Source organism: Xiphias gladius, chromosome 12 (genome assembly GCF_016859285.1).
Source record: "Xiphias gladius isolate SHS-SW01 ecotype Sanya breed wild chromosome 12, ASM1685928v1, whole genome shotgun sequence".
NCBI classification, from domain to species: Eukaryota; Metazoa; Chordata; class Actinopteri; order Istiophoriformes; family Xiphiidae; genus Xiphias; species Xiphias gladius.
In genome coordinates this window covers 15,546,924-15,559,952 of record NC_053411.1, presented here as the reverse complement: position 1 = coordinate 15,559,952, position 13,029 = coordinate 15,546,924, and the positions used below count along the sequence as shown (strand labels likewise).

At 41.2% G+C, this 13,029-nt stretch overlaps 1 protein-coding gene across 1 annotated transcript in view; it reads right to left on the bottom strand.

Moving 5' to 3' along the window:
- tnfsf10l (TNF superfamily member 10, like) overlaps positions 1 to 13,029 on the bottom strand; it is a 58,323-nt gene that overhangs the window by 14,928 nt on the left and 30,366 nt on the right. The gene's annotated exons all lie outside the window — the stretch shown is intronic.

Genomic DNA, 13,029 nt, shown 5'->3' with positions numbered 1-13,029 from the left:
GAAAATGTTTGATCAACTGTCAAACCCAAGAGACAGTGGGGCTTTGTCCTTAATGCTCCTGGAGTGAGTTTGAGTCATACTGTTCATGGTACAAGTGATTACAAATCAGGTTTATTCATTGTCCTTCTACATTTTTTTTTAAGTTTTGATTTTAGGTTGTGAAGCTCTAGGTATGGTACGGTATTTGTAGTGTGATTTTGTTTTTTTTCAGATCTTGGCTTTTATTTTCTTATTTCTGTATTTTTATTTTTATGTACAAATGGTATTTTTAATGCATCATATTTTAGTATTAGACTATTTTGAGTGCACACCAAACAGTTTTTGCTTAAGTCTGTTTTTCCACATTGCAGTCATGATTTTTGATTGCAGCTTGCACAAGATCTTTCCAACAAAAGAAAAGCACTGTTTCATCTGCAGATTATCTTTTAAAAACTTGTCTTGTCTAATAACTCCAACCATCTGCTACATCTCGTGGGTCAAAACAAATGCTGAGATTCAGTTTGGCCCAGACTCGCCTGACTGTGGTTTTATAGTAAATCATCTGTTAAGACTACAGCTTTCATAAAAAAAATACTGTAAGATAACTGAGGACCTCAAGACACACATTTTATATAAGAACAAATGGGGTGAGTGTTTCCAATCTTGCAAGGTGGTGAGCATCAAACACTTATTGTTTAGACTGCCAAAATGAGCTCATTTATCAAATGTACAGCGTGGACTATCTGCTCGCAGTGTGATGACTTCATAGGAGTTACGTGTTTGTTCTTTTATCTCGCATTTGTGTTTATGCCAAATTTTCCACTATATTTTTCCTGCCGACAGCACAAACAGACTGTGGTCCAGGAAGCGCACACGTCGGGAGTGGATATAAATAAAAAGAGATAAAAGGCCGGGCCAAGGAAACAGTGTGGTCAAGAGATGATATTAGACATGAACACAACAATTTAAGGATTCACAGAAGCTCCTCTTGTGGCCGGGGGTTTACCGTTAGGGACTTTTTATTTTTCCCCAGAAGGATACTCAATAAAAAACTAATCAACAAAAACATCCTTGATTGTCGTAATGGAACCATGACTTCATCAGACGCAAAAATGTCACATTTTCAAGGTTGAAACAAAGCCCACAGTATGTTTTAATACAGACAATGTCGGGCCTGTTTATCCTAATAGACCGACTGCTGAGTTTTTTAAGGCTAGAAGCCAAAGACCCAAGACTAGCAGTTGTGATGTTATAACAATGTTTGGTCTGTAAATGCTCCAAAAAATGTAAAAATATTTTAAGGCTGGAGGATTGCATAATGTTTCCATCAGGTTTTACATCCTTATAAGGATTTATCAGAGCAGTGCTGTCTGTTTTAATCTAGAACATATACTAAATCAAAGAAGCTGTGGGGAAAAATTACAAAGTGAGGTGATAAAACAATTGATGAAATATAATACAAGAAGACACGAAAGTAAAATAGTGTAGGATTGAATGAAACCCAGATGAGCTTTTAACAGCATCAAAATGAATTTTTAATGTTTTTAAGTCATTAAAAAAATAACTTTGACAGCTTTTGCACTCCGTCAAGGCCCGGTCACACCAGAAAGTGACACAGCAAATGATGTGCATCTGTAGCTGACGAGCTAACCGCTAACAAGCTAGCGGCATGCCAGCGATAGCCAGTAGCTCCCAGAGCTTCTTTCTATTTTCTCCGTACTGTACCATTTACTCCCCAGTGGCATTTTTTTTCGCAGGCTTGTGAACCATTTCATGGTGGAAAGAGTTAAAAGCTCTGAAAGCGGAGGGTGTAACACAGCTAATTAGCTTCGAGAGCCTTCCTCCATTCTAGTCTCTTTGGCTCTCTGTTGCATCAAAGGTCGGCAGTTTGACAGTTGGACGCTCCGATTTGTGCCGCTGACAAATATCAAAGTTCACCAAGCTTAAACTTGACACAGAAATTAGCGCAGATTTATTTTTGCCCCTGCGAGTGAATCCACTGATTGCAGTGATTTCTGTTTTCAAAACTGGTTTCGCTCTGGCAGCTGGTAGGTTTCACCTCAGAACTTCGAGAGTTTCAATAAAAAGTACGAGTTGTCATCAAGGTTACCTACAGGTAGGTCGAATCAACCCCTCCCTGTTTCATTTGAAATACAGTGTACTACTTCCAACGTCTAGTTCATTGTTTTCCTTCAGCAGGTGTGAGATGAGTGTGTTGCAATCCGCTGATGATTGTTATTGCTCACACGTGTATGGTCCTGCCTTATCAAGGGCAATAAAATTGTGTCTCCTGTTTTTCTGTTGTTGCACTCTCGCTTCTCCGCCCTCACTTCAGCTACAGTTTATCCACTTTTTTTTTTTTTTTTTTGTTAACCTCTGCACCCTCTTATTTTCTTCACTTTTGACTCTCTCTGCGTTTGTTCCCATACGAAATGTTACCACCATTTCCTCCCGTCTTTGTCTCGTATGATTATTCGTAGCCAGGATAATAGATAAGGAATATGTGAATAACATCTACTGTGTATCAAAAGGATATATAACACCCCCACACGCCAGTTTTATTTATTTATTTATTTTCTGGTTGATCATCAATCTGATCACTGACTCAGACTTTCAGCTTGTTCATGGGTCTTAAAGAGAACTGAATAAGGAAAGAGCAGCCTGAAAGTTAGTCTAAGGAGAATCAGAATCCAATAAAAGCTTTTGAGAAAGGGGAACACCCAATGTTCAGGGGCTAAATACTCATCAGCTCATTCAATGCTGAGTGTTCCATTCTAGATAAAGGACTGTGCACATCAATCCTCAAAAAAGTCCGTAATAATGAAAGTCTTTCAGATGTTTGGCAGTAATGGTCAGTGAGATAAAGCTCCGAAGGTCAAAGCCAATAGTAGACCTTGAGACAAAGTAATAAATCTCATAACAAGCTAATAAGCAGCGCCTGGCTTCTGTTGGTATGCTTCCATCTCCCCAGTGTTTGCACAAAAGCAGCAATTAGTAATACATTATTGCTTCATTAAATGACGTATGATATTAAGCTGGAAATTACATTACTGTAGGTGGGAAATCCGGAGGGAAAGTACTGATGCGGAGAGGCAAAGTTTCATCAGGGTCTAAGCCGGGGAGAGTTAAAGTAGTACGAGTTAAAGCTGAACAGATGCCGGCTGACTGTGAGCCTCATTATGAGTTTTGAAATACCCAGGGAATCTGCTGTATGCACGTAAATTGTTCATCGGACGGGAGCATCCTGTGTTTGGGGAAATTCCCCTAAAAATGAAATGAGTCTGGAATTTCGAATTTAATACACATGTCGTGACAGCACCGAAGCTTCATGCCTTTAGTGTTTAAAAAGTTAAGGAAACTAAACTCTTCAAGTATCAGAGTGAAGGAGTTTGGACGTAGAGATGGAGGCTGGGGAGGATTTTCCGGGGTCGCTGGACAGGAACTCAGCCCGAGGGATGAATGGAAAGAGGCAGGGTGGGCGACGCCAGACACAGGGGTCTTTTGTGTTTGTGTATCAGCTGGAAATCACGAACAACCCCCCCCCCCCTTTTTTTTTTGTGTGTGTGTGACTGACATTTGTTTTTCAATAGCCAACTGTAGAGCTAAGATAAGGAGTTGCTGCCCAGAAGCCAACGTGTTTCTTTGGCTTGGGGGGGGAACCCAGACAAAACCAAGTGTTCATCACTCTGAATAACCACGATGTTACGGTTACGTCATGCTGCCCTCCATCTCCGCATCATCAGAGAGTGAGATGACCTTCTTTTGATGGCGACCTTTTGATGCTCATTGAAGTTTTGGGTGGTGATAAGATATAAAAGGTAATTAAGCCTCTGCTTTAATGGTGGGTGACGCCACAAAACTTGGCTCCGAGCAGATACCAAGTCACTACTAATGGGCTACCTCAGAATATATTTTCATTACGTCAGATTTTTCCAAACGTTGGGCCTTTTTATTATTCCCTCGTTATCAGTACATCACGTCTGTTCAAAATTAAAAATTTTTTATAGGTAAATAACCATGTATGTGTGATTGATAAGAACTAACAACATTTCGTTCTTTTGCTTATGTTAAGAGCAGCATAAAAGCAGAGTTCACGCACTAAGAAGCGTGTTCACGCGTGAGCCACCATGAGATTGACTCATATTCGTTAAGTAACCGCTTAATGCTACTGATGCTCAAAAACCTATTTAGTATTGGAAGTATTCATCTGTCCATCCCTAATAGATTTAGTCTCTCTTCTCATAAGACTCGTTATTATATCCGTTAATTATTCACAGGGCGGTATATGTACAAAACCTTGTGGTCTGTCTAAATGAACTTAATCTATAACCAAGACGACTCAAAACAACTATTTAATCTTAAATATAAGATTATATTTAGTTAATCTTAACTACAATCTTGTTTCGTTTATAAAAAACAAACAAAAAAACAATACTTTCAAAAACAAATACATATACACAGCAGTTACAGCAACTGTCTTATGAATGAATAAAGTTTTAAGTGCAACACACACCGGTGGTAACACCAGTTGATGCACGTAGCGCTCCGGACAGAAAAAGTAGCCAGAATGTGCTGAATTGTGCCGAATGTGGTCAAAATTTCAGTTATTCCGGTGCGTTTACGTAGAAAACAGCGGATGCCGGTGGTCTGCTGACATCAGAGGCCTCTTTTTTTTTTTCCTTTTTTTAATATAGAGATTACACTGTCTGACACTGACTCTTGCATGGGCTCATTGGTTTCATGTTGGCAAAGTTATTTAAGGCTCACTGTAGAATCAAAGTCTCACCTGCTTTACTCATGAGTTTTTAAAAATCCTTAAAGGTAATGAAATGTTCATGCTTGCTGATAAATTGCAGAGTCATGTGTCTCTGATCCTTTGACTTCTATCAGAGCTTTGTGAATTAATGTTGTACAGTACAGTGTTCCCCTGTTGTTCCAGGGTAATTCTGGTAGCACTGTTGTTAAACTGTGCACTTATAAAACACAGGGTCTTTCATATGGCAAGCAGAGACCAGCAGAGGGAGAGATGAAAGGAACAGATTCATACTGTGTTGTGAAACTAGGGTCTTAGCCTCCAAGTCTGCTAATAACTGTTTTTTTTTGTTCTATCATTAATAAAAGTAAACAAATTATACAGTGTCACAAAAATGAGCAGAACGTTCCACATCCAAGTTCCTCTTTCATTGCAGAACCCAAATTCAGCTTCAAAGAGCAATTTTTACACTGAATTCCTTGCTTCACTGCTTTCTGAAAGGTTCGAGCTTATCAAAGGCCAGTTTCTGTAAAGAAAATGCCAGTTTCTGCGTTCTTTGTGAACTTTCATTAGTTTTTAGGATCAAAGTTCATTCTTAACCTACCAAACAGTAGTTGATAGTTGCAGCTAATAGTAGTTTAACCGGGTTAACTCCATCCACTGATGAAGACAGTGTTAAACGTTTGAAAGATTTCGGAAAAAGGGATGAAATGGGCCTTGAGTGGAGATTTCGTTTGTCAGACTTCTTTGTCAAGGAAACGCACTGTATTCTTCCCCTCTGTAACAAAACGAGAACTAAAAAAGAACCAGTGTGTCTTGGGTTTCAGTTGCTAATTTCTAAGCCCGGCCTCCCTAAAACGAAAGGTGAATCCCTTCCCTGTACTCCGCTGAAGGTGAGCGAGTGCAGGGAGGCTGCTTTTGACCCCTTTGACCTAAACCAGAGGAGGGAAAAACATTCTTCTTCAAACAAAATAACTGCTGCCCAGCCACTGTAGCATCTAGCTATTTGCACACAGCTATCCGCAGTGCATGTGGTAAAGTAGGATAAAATAAAGGAAACAAGCAGAGCGGACTGACCCGCCATCTCTTCTAAAATCAAAAGTCAGCCAGTCGGGCTAAGATGCTCGCAGCCATTATTTACCGCAGTCATTAAGTAAGAGTGATCTTTAAGGGAGGGAGTGTTCGAGCAAGTGCTTATATGAATTCCTGCCGTGGATCTGTTAACCCTCGACCCTGTCTCCGAGTCTTAGCCATCGCTGCGAATCGGAGCCGAGGGCTGATGTATGGGCAGTTTGACTCAGCACGTGCGGATGTCACAGCGCCGTCTCTTAAACGGCGGACGGCGCGGTATAGGAGAGAAGGAAAGTTACTCTGGCCTCCACTGGGGCTGAGAGCTTAAGACTTAAATACCTGAGCTTACATACACGCATGCCATCCCAAATCCTCCTGTGTTGTTTCTCTTCTCCGTCCTCCATCCCCTGCTCCTCTCCACCTTTAGCGCTTCCTTGTCTCACTTTAAACCAATCACACGAACTGTGTGTGTGTGTGTGTGTGTGTGTGTGTGTGTATGCAAGATAACAAAATAACTCTACTTCTTCAAGAAGGAACGGAGGTCCAGCGCTTCTGCGTGTGTTTCGTATGTCACATACAGCATTTCACTCTACACCACATGGCGGTAGAGAATCAAAGGCCCGAGGATCCGAATTCTCCAGATGGGAAGATCGTAAAAAGCCAAAACAGGAGGACAATCCGGGGGGAGCACTACTTTATTGTCTTCCCCTTCCTGTCGTTTTCTGCCTCTTATTTATCTCTTTACAGCCACATACTGGCTGTTTTTTGCAAAGTCTACCCCATTAACTTCAAAGCAATTATACATTACCATGTACAAAGCACAAAATGTGCTTCTAAATTCATGACCCACCTTACAGTAAGTCATTGGTTTCAGTTCATACCCGTACAGCATGAAAATCAAATGACCTAAAATCATACATATTTACATTGTTTGGGGTTTTTTTCCCCAGCTATGATTAATGCAACCAAAAGCTGACTAATTGGGTACCTTTTTTTTTTTTTAAGTATACCCCAATCAAGTTTTAAACATCTGCAAGTTGATTTTCATACATGAATGAAATGGTCTGAAACAGATGGCTTCCAAAAGAGGAATGAAATCAATCCGAATGCTTTTGATTTGGAAAAATACTCAGCAGTACTGTAAAGTATATCTGATGTGTGTGTGTTTGTTCGTTAAAACATTGTTTGAACCCGCTGAGGTTTAACTCAGCCAATTTGATCTTATTCTTTCCCTTCTTTTGTCTCGACACAGTGTTGTATAAATAAAATCTCACCGGGAAGTTTTTTAGTTTTTTTTCTTCCTCGGTCGCTAGCTCACCGCATTTTTTTGCTCTCTTCTCATCTTTCTCCTGCAGCAACTTTCTCTCATCTCCTTCCTTTTTATTTGTTCCTGTCCAGCTGGGTTTGTTAAGAGCTGTTTTTCCTTCTCATTCCGACACTGTTTTCATTACTGTTCCCTTCTGTTTCTCCAGTTTGGCTTAGGTCTGCCCGACCTCTGACCCGGACGCCTTTTCGGTACGCTCGCATCAGTAACTCCTGTCTACACATTCAGCACCGTCTTTATCATTTCGTGCCAGCACCACTGTCGTCGTCGTTATGTTCCTCCGTCATCCTTTCTCACACACGTTTGTCACATCATCATCGTCATCGGTCAGTCGCGGGTTCCATTATATACAGTGCGTTTGCATGTGTGACCCCACAAAGTAAATCATCATCCAGAGCCATCACTTATTATAATAAGTTCCAAGAGAGAAACTGCAGCCGTAGCTGTTCTAACGCTCCTTTTGTTCACCTTCTATTCTTATGCATTCTTTTCTGTCCACCTCGTTTTTCACGCTCTGCCCTTTTCGCACTCGCTGCTCGTCATTCACTGCAGGCCATGCTGAGCACGCATCCAAACCCCATAGTTTAAGTTTATCAGTGAACCAAGCCCAAGGTTCTGCTCTGGACCTGTTGGGATGTTGGTTTTTTTTTTTGCCAGAGCTAAAAGCAAAAAGAAATAGGGGTGAGTAGTCTGAGTGAACTCTGTGTTATTACAGAACAGTTAGATAGATAGGTTTATTATGTTTACGTGGATAGTTAAACCTTATTTTTTGACTTTGGACTTCTCAGATACTTGACTTCTTAGTCCAAAGTCAGTTACGAAACAGTTTTCATAACGTTTGCCTTCTTTTTTTTTCCCTCTTAACTTGAATGGACGCAGTTCCCTGTTTCATGACACCCCCCCCCAAAAGCACTAAATGCTTTCAGCCCAAGTACTATGAGTCTAAAATATTTCTACTTGTTGCAAAAGAGCAGTGATTTTGGATTGTTAGTCATGATCAGGGCTCCCCGAAGCACATGAGTGCTAGCTGCGACAGCTGGGATGCCTTACAGACACCAACAAGCTGCAGCAACAGGCCATTGTGGTTAGACCTGGCCTATATTTGACACCAGGAATGCGGCTTGTTGTTTAACAGCGACCTTTTGCTGTATTACATCAACACGCAGGGTATGCTACGAACGTCACTGAAAAGAAAAACTGAGCATCACCAGTCAGGGTTAGAGGCTCATTTTGACATTTTGGGAGATGACCTTATTTGCTTTTTTGCAGAGAGTTTGAAGGGGAGATTGACGCCACGGCAGGCTTGGCAGTTAACAGCAAAGTCGGTAGCCGATCCAGTGAAACCAGACCATGTGAGTTATAAAGCTCCACGGGTGAACCAATTAGCAAGGAAAACTGCCTTTGAGAGTAATGAGGAAAACCTCCCCTCCAGTCTCTTTTGTACCACTGGCACCCAGCTTATCAGTGAGTACATCAGTTGCCGACATCAGTGAAGACTTACAGTACTGTAGGCCTCACCAAACTCTTTGCTGCCCTTTTCTTTTTCAGTACTTCAGAGTTTTAGTCCTGTGCTACAGAGATCATGAGCTCCTCAAAAGACCTTTCGGCTACTGCGGTCCTGCTGTGACATAAAAATAGAGGGATGAGGTAGGAATCTCAGACCAGGGTATATTTTGTAAATGTATAAACATTTTAGGCTTTAAATGTTACCTATATGCTTCTGGATTAGGTTTAAGTTTGAGAAAGCATCACTCATCCACCTCCTATATTTGTCTGAAAAATGGAAAGGGACATAAAAGGGAAAAAAATACCGAGGGCATGACTTCTGTGTCCTAAAAGGTAGTTAGTTAAGACCCTGATTGCAACATAGGATATGCCCAGTTAAACCAGTTGTAAAACCAGTGTAATTCATATGGTATAACTGCTAACGAACCCAAGTATTCATCTGTACAGATTTTTAAAAGTACACTGACGGCATGGTGAAAAATCTGGATCTCCAGTATTTTCACTAAAGTATTTCATAAGGGAAAAGATGGCGCTTGATGTAACCACCATTTTGGCTTTTCGACTCAATTCCTTTTTTAGAGACCTTAATCCAGTGACGCAAGTTGACCAAAGAACACAACACAGTGCTGGTTTGCAAAATTGGCTCGGGGGGGAAAGTGATCATCAAACGGCTTTCAAACTGCAGCGCAACCACAATGTTGAACTGTTAACTGGAGCAGACAAAGGTTAAAATGCCCTGCTCAAGCGTAGGCCTTCTTCGCTCCTCTTTTTCCAGCAGCATCGATTGGGGGGAGGGAGGGAGAAGTGCTGACATGGAAATTGATGGGTATTGGATTAGCTTGATAATGACAGCATCTGCATGTGTGAATGTTTGGAAATGAGCAATGGGAAGTAAATTTGTTTGGACGTGTGTCATAAACAACTGCATGCATTTTCTGCACACTGGAGAAAAACTAGACATTCCTGTTCCTGTCCAGTGAAGACCACAAGGGCATGGAGCAGCACTCTCCGATTGTATCATACAAGTGGAGCAGAGAGAGAAGGGGGATTTTTGGGGGGGGGGGGCAGGTGAGGTAAAAGGAAAAAGGGAGAAAAAGTGAGGTAAACTTAAAGGACAAGAGAGGCAGACAGCGGTTGTTTGTGTGTAGGCGGTAGGAACTGAGTAGGCCTGCGATCCACTACTGTAAGTGTCCAGACAGTCAGACTAAGTGGGAAAAGTCCTCCTGGCAGCGTCTCCAAGGAGATGACTTATATCAACGGAGTGTCTCAGTGAGATTATGAATGACTGTGTGTGTGTGTGTGTGTGTGTGTGTGTGTGTGTGTGTGTGTGTGTGTGTGTGTGAGAGAGTGGTGGGGGCGATTCTCGAACAACAGCTTCCCGAACAACAGCTTCCCAAACAACAGCTTCCCGGAGTCGTTGGTATTTTCATGCTGTTTCAACATATGCACTGATGTCAGTCGCAATCTGTTTGCTTACTGCAGGAGTGTACGGGAAATGGTAATGTGACTTAATAGTGTTTTATCAGTGATTGTATCTGTGTGAGTAAATTTTTTTTTTTAAGCCATGTGACTCTCAGGTTTAGACCTTAATGCCCGCAGGAAAAAACATATACTAGAGCTATTGATAGTAGTGGATAACGTGGTATTTTGGTGTGTAAAAACACACGTTTGTATGCACTGCGGAAATATAAATTCCTGCCTCAATTCAAAACAAGGACTGCAACATCACTTGTCCGATCAGATCCCACAAGTTGATACCAAGTAATACCAGGTGTTTACGAACCTGAACTCAGCTGAAACAGAAGGAGCGGTGCCCTGAGGCTGAAGCGTTTTAACACAGAGACCTTACATTCAGCACTTTGGACACTTTTTTTGTCCAAAGCAATTTATATTTTTTTCTCTCGCACATGCCGGGAGCGATCTGGGGTTCAGTGTCTTGCTCAAGGACGCTTTGACATACAGACGGGGAACCGGCAATAAAAACCACCGGTTCCACACCTGGTGGCTTCTCTACTATCTGAGCCCTAAGAAAACTAAACAAAAGGCATCATTTTAGACTATTCACATTTAGGAGAAGAGAACTAAAGCCACCAATTATTCATTCTTTTATCTAAACCGTGACTTTAATAACATAACCTAAACAGGTTCCATGTGACAAACTCCAACTACAGTATGTGGGTCTCAAAGTATAGATCAGACTTAACTGTACGTGGACCCCGCACACCTACAATAAGACGTCCCATTTGCCCTTTAACATTTCAATAAAGACTTCTGCAATGCATTTATGACAAATTTGAGATATATCTGATTTACATTCTGATCAGTAGCAGGGAGAATCTGATCAACTACAGTTCAGTCTGGTCTGCTCAAAATGTATAACTAGTTCAATGTAGTTTTGATGAGCCATAATTTCAAATGAAGATATCTTTGATTCAGCACATAGAAGACAAGTTAATTATCTTTTGAGGATATCTCAAACTACGATATTACTGGACAATATTCAGTTGCAGTTAACTGAAACTGGAGTTATTACTCAACATCTCTACAAAGTGGGCTCGGTTGCAGACATCTTAAAGTAGTGGTTCAGCACTTTAGGGGAATGTGCTTCTTTTGCTCTCTTGCCAACAGGTGTCATTGAAGACCGATACCACTCTCACGTCTGCACGGTAAAGATGTAGCCGGAGCAAGCCGACTGTTAGCTTATCTTAGCAGGAAGACTGGAGACAGGCGTAAACAACTAGCCTTGCCCAAACTAAACAACAATCGCCAGCTTTCATTAATCTGTACAAAAACCTAATTATAGACGTGACATTTTGCTCTTTTATGGGGTTTTGAGTGCAGGACTGTTTCTTGGCTGGGACTGCCGGCAAGAAAGAACATAAGTGTATTTTCCAAAATGTCAAACTATTGCTTCAATTACACAGTGTAGCAGAATACAGTATCTTGTTTGTTTGAAGATAACAGATGCTCAAACTGCATGTTTGTTTTTTGGTTCAGCGTTGATCGCGCTATAATTCCTCACTTATCCGATGCGTTCTTCAGATGTTTACCCTTTAGCTCGCTAGTTGAAAACAGGGATGGGAATTTTGTTTGCTACAGAAAACGAATAAGAGAATGAGACTAAGCACAGGTAAAGGAAAAAAAAAATGGAACTCAGCTTCGTTTGGTCCTTACGTCACTGGGCTTACTCAATAAATTAAAAATAGCAGCAGATGAAGCTCAGCAACCCTCCCCACACACGCACTGGTGACAGAGCAAGGTTGCATGTTTGATAGGGACAGGGCTTGCTCACGACCTGTTTATGGTAACACTTAACTTGAGTTTGTAGCAACCCTGGGGTGACTCGGTGCCACCCGTGAGTAGGCGCCCACCCTTACTTGAAATCGATTTAGCCGCGAGTCCGGCCACAGGCTCATCACTGCATCAGCTTTAAAGATAAAGCTGATAAAAGCCAAGCAGGTTTAATCCAAGGACTTGGCAGGCATACAAAAGCATGCAGACACATACACACACACACAGACAGAGGCGTATTTGCAAGTCTGTGTGTGTGCTAACATGTGCCTTAAAACACCCAGGGGCACAAAGCTCTCAAGTACAGACTCATGAAACACAAAATTGGTGCTCATAAATGTAAACTTGTAACACGCAAATGTTTATACTCTGAAATCTTCCACTGTATTAACAGCGACAAAGAAAAAAAGATCCGCAGTTACACACAGGTTCTTATCAGTTACTAATTATTTTTGTGATACACTGTTGACTGCCTGAAACAGAGAGTCATGGTTATATTTGCACACACCCTCCCAGGCAGCGAGGTCAAAAGCCAGGATCGGCCACGTTGCCATAACCTCTCTAATTCCCTAAACGCTACCACCAGCGACAACGTCTCCACAGTTTCTTTAATTTCTTCCAAATAACGGAAATGAGTCAAACGTAGCCTAAAGGTTTGTCTATAGAAAAGTTGAGTCGCCGGCCAACGTTCAGCTGAGTGTGTCATGTACAAACTGAGACAAATAAGGCGGCCTTACTTGAAACTTCCTCATTTCCGATACTAATAACAGCTCTCTTCCACTCAATGCATCATATATTACATTTCCAAGACAGGTTTACATTTATATGATTAATACCTAATGTCTTATTTTGCATTTTATTGCTGTTCTAAGGATACACTTGAGATCCTGGCTGGAAATTACCAACAGATGGTTGTGCAGATGAAACAGACCATAAAGTAAAATTGGAAGAGTGATAAACATTATTACTATTATTGAATATATGGAAGTATTATTAAAAGCTGATGTCTGATGTCTCTTTTTTTTATAACAAAATATGGTTCAAGTCGCCAATGACTTTATATAAGCCGTGCAAAAGTTTAGGGTTTGGCCCAAAAACGTCTCAA